Genomic DNA, 8,794 nt, shown 5'->3' with positions numbered 1-8,794 from the left:
GCCTCTCAAGTGCTGGGATTAAAGGCGTGCGCCACCACTGCCCAGCAGTTAGCTATCTTTTTCAAGCACTTTCCAAATAAGCATGCTAACCTCATCACTTATACTCTGAAGAACAGAATAAAATATCCCTCCCCATTTAGCCTTCCTCCAGTCGATGATTGGTGATGATGATAGTGATTATATGCATGTGTCTGTATGTATGTGCATGCATGTATGTGTATGTGAGGCAGAAAAGGTAATTTGATATATACTCCCACCTTTTATCTTAAAAAAAAAACCATGTTAGTAAGAAAAGCTTATTACATGCACAATAATTTAAAAATGCATAAAGTGTTTACCTAAATTTTCATTTGTCTGAGAGTTAAAAGAGAAGTATGTGTTGTGTGTGTGTGTGTGTGTGTGTGTGTGTGTAAATACAGCTAACAGTGAGCATGATGCAGAAATGCTCTATAAACCATAAACTAATGGCTCTGTTTTGCTCAGTTGGCCCATGTGGTTAAAACAATTTTCTGTATACATGTCTTCTGTGACTTTACAGTGTTCTGTGCAGAATTTGGTCCAGTGCTAAATGATACTACTGAAGAAAAAATTAGTAATGTCTATTAAATCACACCTTGAACTAACTCCTAAGCAGAAAGTGTGACCGAAGACTATGAGGACAAATAAAAAATCTAGATTTTATCAGCTGGATACAAAAAGAGAAGAGAAAATAACATTTTCAGCCTTATTTGTGGCTTGTGTGTGGCTGTTATTGTTTCTATCTGCAGTGGATACAGACTTCACATTGGCTAGTGCACAATGACATGAAGTTCTCACTTCCATGTTCTTTCTTTTCACAGAGTCCTTCCATGTATCCATTCCCTCCACCAGCATAATATAACTCTTTATGTCCTAATTGCTTGATGGAGGACCCACATGGATCGAGTTACAATGAGTTGGCATACAGCCTCAGTTTCTGGAAAGCCCTGTGGATTCAGGGAAGTCACAAGGCTTCCTAAAATGAATTCCTTTTTGCTTGCAATTGGCTCCTCAGGAAATGTGTACTAAAGGAGAAAGACACAGTTTCAGGTATTAGTAGACAGACCCCATGATCAGGACAGGAACTTTGTTCAAGTGAGGGCATGACAGCCTCAGAGCCATTTGCAGATGAATCATTAAGGTCCTTCAATTTTACCGAAGTTCTGCTGAAATCTCTTGACATGAGCTGGTTGTATAACATAAAATCACCTCTCACTGATGCTAAGCTTACAAAGTATTCACATTAAAGGTTCCATTGGAGGATTGCCTAAATGTATGGGGGATTATTTCTACAAATCCATGGGACATTGTGTGAATATTAATTGTCTCATGAAAGCTGCACAGTGGTAAAGTTTGCTGTCAGTATCCAAAATGAATCCTCAGCAGGACAGAGGGCAGGTGACTAGTCTTTGCAGAAAACAGAAGGAATTTTGTGGACTGTTTTTCCTTCAGTGTCAGTAGTGGTCTTGTTTTTGTTAATCCCTCCAGAGATGTGGCTCATTAAGTCCATAGCTACAATGTTTGCTCTGAATTTTTGTTTGCTTGTTTTACTTTTTATTTATTTGATGTTTTGATTATTATTGTTAATATTACTGTTAAATTAAGTGAGCAATTATTGGAAAAGTACCTACTCTGTTGATATTAGATATGCAAAGATATTAAAAGAACAGTACTACATCTTCCTTCCAGCCTATAACACATCCCAGGGCAGAGCCAGTTCTTCAGACCCCTCCCATACCCTGAGACAGCTTGACTCCCAGGAGGTTCATCATAACCAGGCTCACAGGCTCAAAGGAGGGAGAGGATCCAGTCAGAGACACCCAAGCCAGTAAACTCAAAAAACAGCCAGATGGCAAGAGGCAAGCACAAGAACATAAGCAACAGAACCCAATGCAATTTGGCACCATCAGAACCCAGTTTTCCCACCACAGCAAACACTAGACACCCCAAAACCACTGAAAATCAGGACTCTAAACTAAAATCTAATCTCATGAAGATGATAGAGGACCTTAAGGAGGGCACAAACAACTCTCTTAAAGAAATACAGGAGAGTATAGGTAAACAGGTAGAGGCCCTGAAAGAGGAAACACATAAGTCCTTTAAATAAATACGGAAAACAGTCAGACAGGTGGAAGAATTGAACAAAACTGACCAAAATCTAAGAATGGAAATGGAAACAATAAAGAAATCACAAGGGAAGGAAACCCTGGAGATGAAAAACCTAGGAAAGAGATCAGGAGTTCAGATGCAAATGTCACCAACAGACTACAAGAAATGGAAGAGAGAATCTCAGGTGTAGAGGATACCATAGAAGATATTTGACACAACAGTCAAAGAAAATACAAAGGGCAAAATAGCTTCTAACCCATACATCCAGGAAATTCAAGACAGAATGAAAAGATCAAACTTAAGAGTAATAGGAATAGAAGAGAGAGAAGATGCCCAATGCAAAGGGCTAGGAAACATCTTCAACAAAATTATAAAGCTTCCATAACCTAAATAAAAAAATGGTCATAAATGTACATGAAACCTACAGAAAACAAAACAGATTGGACCAGAAAAGAAATTACTCCTGTCACATAATAATCAAAATACTAAATGCACACAAAAAGAAACAATATTAAAATCTGTAAGGAAAAAAGGGTTAAGTAACATAACATACAAATTCAGACCTATCAAATTACCCCAGACTTCTTAACAAAGACTGTAAAAGCCAGAAGATCCTGGACAGATGTCATCCAGACTCTAAGAGAACACAAACACCAGGCTAACAAAACTCTCAATCACCATAGATGGAGAAACCAAGATATTCCATGACAAATCCAAATTTAAACAATAACTTTCCACTATCCCAACTCTACAGAGGATAGTAGAAGAACAACTCCAACAGAAAGAGGGAAACTACACCCAAGAAAATCCAAGAAATTAATCACCTCACAACAAAGTGAAAAGGAGAGAATCTCATGCACGTAATACCACCTGCAACAACAAACATAACAGGAACTAATCATCATCTGTCTTTAATATCTCTCAATATCAATGGAATCAAATCCCCTATAAAAAGACAAAACCTAACAGACTGGATATGCAAACAGGATCCAGCATTTTGCTGTATACAAGAAACGCAGATCAATAACAAGGACATACCCTACCTCAGGCTGGAAACAGTCTCCCAAGCAAATTGTCCAAAGAAACAAGCTGGAGTTGCCATTCTAATATCTAATAAAATTGACTTTCAACCAAAAATTATCAAGCAAGATGAGGAAGGAGACTACATATTCATCAAAGGAAAGATTCACCAAGAGACGACCTCATTTCTGAACATCTATGCCTGAAATGCAAGGGCATCCATATTCATAAAAGAAACTTTACTAAAGCTCAAAACACACATTGAATCCCATACAAGAACAGTGGGAGACTTCAACACCCCACTCTCACTAATGGACAGGTCATTGAAACAGAAACAGAAGTGAAACTGAATAGAGGTTATGGACCAAGTGGATTTAACAGGCATCTACAGAACATTTCCCCCTAAAACAAAAAAAAATTATATAACCTTTTTTCTTTTTTCTTTTATTTGATATTTTCTATATTTACATTTCAAATGTTATCCCCTTTCCAGTTCTTCCCTCCAGAAACCCCCTATCCTATCCCATCCCCACCTCTGCCTCTATGAGGATGCTTCCCCACCCACCCACCCACCCCCCATCTTCCCACCCTGGCATTCCCCTACACTGTGGCCTCGAACAGCCTTAGGCCCAAGGGCCACTCCTTCCACATACAAGGCCATCCTCTGCCATGTACATGGCTGGAGTCATGGGTCCCACCATGTGTACTCTTTGGTTGGTGGTCCAGTCCCCAGGATCTCTGGGGGTTCTGAGTAGTTGACACTGTTGCTCCCCCATGGGGCTGCAAACACCCTTAGCTCCTTCAGTCCCTTTTCCAACTCCTCCATCAGGGACCCTTTGTTCAGTCCAATAGTTGGCTTTAGCATCCGCCTCTGTATTTGTCAGGCTCTGCCAGAGTCTCTCAGGAGACAGCTATATCAGGCTCCCATTAGTTAGCAAGTACTTCCCAGCATCCACATTAGCAACCTGGTTTGATGACTGTATAAGTGGTGTATCCCCAGGTGGGGCACTCTGTGGATGTCATTTCCTCCAGTCTCTGCTCCACACTTTGTTTCCATTATTTCCTCCTGTGAGTACTATGTTCCCCCTCCTTTTTTATTGGATATTTTCTTTATTTTTATTTCAACTGTTATCCTCTTTCCCATTTTTCCCTTCCTCTCACTCCCCACCAAATCCCCCTATCCTATCCCTCCTCCCCCTGCTTCTATGAGGATGTTTCCCCACACACTCACCCACTTCCACCTCCCTGCACTTGGATTCCCCTGCACTAGGGCATCTATCAAGCCTTCACAGGACCAAGGGCCTCTCCTCTGATTGATGCCTGGCAAGGCCATCCTCTGCTACATATGTGGCTGGAGCCATGGGTCCCTCCATGTGTACTCCTTGGGTGATGGCTTAGTCCCTGGGAGCTCTAGGATGTCTGGTTGGTTGAGATTGTTCTTCCTATGTGGTTGCAAACCCCTTCAGCTCCTTCAGTCCTTTCTCAAGTAGTGCTGGCTGAAAGGAGCTGTCTCGTGAGAGGTTCTTTCAGAGCCTTACAAGTACTGATGCAGATGCTTGCAAACAACCATTGGACTGAGCTGGGGTTCCCAATGCAGGAGTTGTTCTCTCTTCTTAGAAGCACTGAAGCATCCACTCAATGGTCTTCCTACTTCTTGAGCTTCATGTGGTCTGTGAATTGTGCCTTGGGAATTCCAAACTTTTGGGCTGATATCCACTTCTCAGTGAGTGCATGTCATGTGTGTTCTTTTGTGACTGTGTTATCTCACTTAGGATGATATTTTCAAATTCCATCCATTTGTTTGCAAATGTCATGAAGTCATTGCTTATAATTGCTGAGTAGTATTCCATTATGTAAATGTACCATATTTTCTGTATCCATTCCTCTGTTGAGGGACATCTGGGCTCTTTCCATTTTTTGGCTATTATAAATATGTCTACTATGAACATAGTGGAACATTTATGTTAGAGCATCTTCTGGGTATATGCTCAGGAGTGGTATACATGGGACCTCAGATACTACTATGTCCAATTTTCTGAGGAATGGCCAGACTGATTTCCAAAGTGTTTGTCCTAGCTTGTAATCCCACCATCAGTAGAGGAGTGGTCCTCTTTCTCCATATCCTAGCCAGCATCTGCTGTCACCTTAGATTTTGATCTTAGCCATTCTGACTGGAATGAGGTGGAATCTCAGGGTTATTTTGATTTGCACTCCCCTGGTGACTAAGAATGTGGAACATTTCTTTAGGTGCTTCTCAGCCATTTGGTATTCCTAAATTGAGAATTCTCTGTTTAGTCCTGTTTCCCCTCCTTTTTTTAAACTGGAAATATTTTATTGATGAGACCCCACAAGCTGCACAAAGTGATCCTAGAATCACCTTCCTCCTTGGCAATGTGATCTTTCTTGAGTGGTCCTATTAATTCTTTCTTCTCCTCCATGGTCTGGAAATGACCATAGCCAAACTTGGAGGTGGTGTCAATGAACTTCATGTCAATCTTCTCCAGAGCCTGATGTTTCGTCTGGACCAGCAAGGACTTACAATGAGTAAGTACTTGCTTTTTGGTTTCCACAACACAGCCTTTGAGCATGATGAAGTCATTTCACCATAATGGACAAAGCCACCCAGTGTGTTGATGCTCTTGTCAGACAGGTCATAGAAGTAGATGCATTGTTCTTGATCAGTTTACCATCCTTGATGAGGTAGCCTTGACCTATCTTGCAAATCTTCTTGTTAAACTCTGTTCAGTGAAGGTAGCCTTTCAGCCCAGCTCAAGAGACAGAGAAGGCTACAGGCAGGGTGCCAAGCTCCAATGCGGGCAACTTTGTGCAGACCCTGAGGGGTCTTTCACAGCAGTTTCCTTGTATGTCAGTGACCGGTTACCCCTTTGTACTCTTTGCCTTTTTTCATGACAATGACATCAATCATCTCATCCTGCCCAAACATCTGGTTCACAGAAACCTGCTGCTCCTGCCTCTCTTGAGCCCAATCTAGCTTCTCAGGCACAGTGCCTCCATTCACCTGGATCTCCACCAAATGTGCCTTCTCCACCAAATGGTGCAGAGGAAGCAGACACATCTGAGTGTGGGCAATTATGCAAATGACCTGGCAGTACTTCTTCATGCTGTTGAAGTTCTTATCCAGCTGTTCCTTGCCTGTGTCATCCTGCCATTTCTTACAGTACTTGGTGAAAGCCTTCTTAGATTTGTGCCAGTTCTTATAGAACTGCCTTTTACACTTAACACTGATATGCTCAGAAAATACAGTCTTGAAGGTCCAAAGGCCTCCTGGGGTTTCAACATATCCCACAATGCCCACAACCACCATGGGTAGTTCACAATGTCCACAGCCTCCACAACTTCTTTCTTGTTTACCTTAGATCCTGGCCTGTCAACTTCCCAGATGATGTGAGTCATACCAGCCTTGTACCCTAGACAGGCTGTGAGTTGAACAGGCTTGGAAGGGTCATCCTTCAGGAAGCTCTTCATTTTCCCACAATGCCAACTTCTGTGTTTGCAAGGCAAGAAACCCATGGACCCATGCCTAGGAGCTGAGAACTTCCCGTGAGACATCTTGCCAACACACGTTGTTGATAGAGCCTGTTTCCCATTTTTTAATAGGGTTGTTTGGCTCTCTGGAGTCTAACTTCTTGAATTCTTGGTATAAATTGGGTATTAGCCCTCTGTCAGATGTAGGATTGGTAAAGATCTTTTCCCAATCTGTTGATTGCAATTTGGTCCTATTGACAGTGTCCTTTGCCTTACAGAAGCTTTGCAATTTTATGAGGTCTCATTTGTCTCTTGTTGCTCTTAGAATATAAGCCATTGGTGTTCTGTTCAGGAAAATTTCCCCTCTGCCTATGTGTGTGCCCACTTTCTCTTCTATTAGATTCAGTGTAACTGGTTTTATGTGGAGGTCTTTGAGCCACTTCAACTTGAGCTTTGTACAGGGAGACAAGAATGGATCAATTTACATTCTTCTGTGTGTTGACCACCAGTTGAGCCAGCACCATTTGTTGAAAATGCTGTCTTTTTCCCACTGGATGGTTTTAGCTCCTTTGTCAAAGATCAAGAGACCATAGGTGTGTGGGTTCATTTCCAGGTCTTCAGTTCTACTCCATTGATCTACCTGCCTGTCACTGTACCAATACCATGCAGTTTTTATCACTGTTGCTCTGTAGTACAGCTTGAGATCAGGGATGGTGATTCCCCCAGAAGTTCTTTTATTCTCAAGAATAGTTTTCACTATTCTGGATTTTTTGTTATTCCAAATGAATTTGAGAATTGCTCTTTCTTTCTTTCTTTCTTTTTTTCTTTTCTTTTTTTTTTTGATTTTTGGTTTTTGGTTTTTCGAGACAGGGTTTCTCTGTGTAGCCCTGGCTGTCCTGGAACTCACTCTGTAGAGCAGGCTGGCCTTGAACTCAGAAATCCGCCTGCCTCTGCCTCCCAAGTGCTGGGATTAAAGGCGTGCGCCACCACTGCCCAGCAAGAATTGCTCTTTCTAAAACTATGAAGAGTTGAGTTGGAATTTTTTATGAGGATTGCATTGGATCTGTAGATTGCTTTCACCAAGATGGCCATTTTTACTATATTAATCCTGTCCATCCATGAGCATGGGAGCTCTTTCCATCTTCTGAGATCTTTGATTCCTTTCTTCAGAGACTTGAAGTTCTTGTCATACAGATCTTTCACTTGCTTAGTTAGAATCACACTAGGTTTTTATATTATTTGTGACTATTGTGAAGGGTGTCCTTTCCCTATTTCTTTCTCAGCCTGTTTATCCTTTGAATATAGGAAGGCTACTGATTTGTTTGAATTAATTTTATATCCAGCCACTTTGCTGAATTTGCTTATCAGGTTTAGTTCTCTGGTGGAATTTTAGGGGTATACTATACTATCATATCATCTGCAAATAGTGATATTTTTACTTCTTTTCATTTTGTGTCCGTTTGACCTCCTTTTCTTGTTTAATTGCTCTACCTAGAACTTTTAAGTACTATATTGTTTAGGTAGGGAGAGAGTGGCCAGCCTTGTTTTGTCCCTATTTTAGTGCTAAAGTTTCTCCATTTAGTTTAATGTTGGCTACTGGTTTGTTGTAAATTGCTTTTACTATGCTTATGTATGGGCCTTGAGTTCCTGATCTTTCTAAGACTTTTAATATGAAGGGATTTTGAATTTTGTCAAATGCTTTTTCAGTATCTAACAAAATGATCATGTGGGGTTTTTTTTCATTGAATTTGTTTATGTAGTAGACTTTGTTGATGGCTTTCTGTATATTGAACCATCCCTACATCCCTGGGATGAAGCCTACTTGGTTATGGTGAATGATGTTTTGATGTGTTCTGGGATTCAGTTTGTGAGAATTATACTGAGTATTTTTGCATTGATATTCATAAGGGAAATTGGCCTGAAGTTCTCTTTCTTTTTCAGGTCTTTCTATGGTTTTGGCATCAGCATAACTGTGGCTTCATAGAATGAGTTGAGTAGTGTTCCTTCTGTTTCTCTTTTCTGGAATAGTTTGAAGAGTATTGGTATTAGGTCTTCTTTGAAGGTCTGATAGAATGCTGTACTAAACCCATCTGGTCCTGGGCTTTTTTTGGCTGGGAGACTTTTAGTGACTACTTCTATTTTTTTTTTTTTTTTTTTTTTT

The 8,794-nt window shown here is 40.8% G+C and overlaps 1 pseudogene across 1 annotated transcript; it reads right to left on the bottom strand.

Annotated features, from left to right (window-relative positions):
* Positions 1–5,462: 5,462 nt before the first annotated feature.
* LOC116077750 lies at positions 5,463–6,717 on the bottom strand (annotated as a pseudogene). The gene has a single exon (XR_004113322.1). The product of XR_004113322.1 is annotated as a 60S ribosomal protein L3 pseudogene (transcript).
* Positions 6,718–8,794: the final 2,077 nt, after the last annotated feature.

This window comes from Mastomys coucha, unplaced genomic scaffold, assembly GCF_008632895.1.
Source record: "Mastomys coucha isolate ucsf_1 unplaced genomic scaffold, UCSF_Mcou_1 pScaffold5, whole genome shotgun sequence".
Lineage (NCBI taxonomy): Eukaryota > Metazoa > Chordata > Mammalia > Rodentia > Muridae > Mastomys > Mastomys coucha.
The sequence above is the reverse complement of the archived record's forward strand: the minus strand, read 5'-3'. Positions and strand labels throughout refer to the sequence as shown.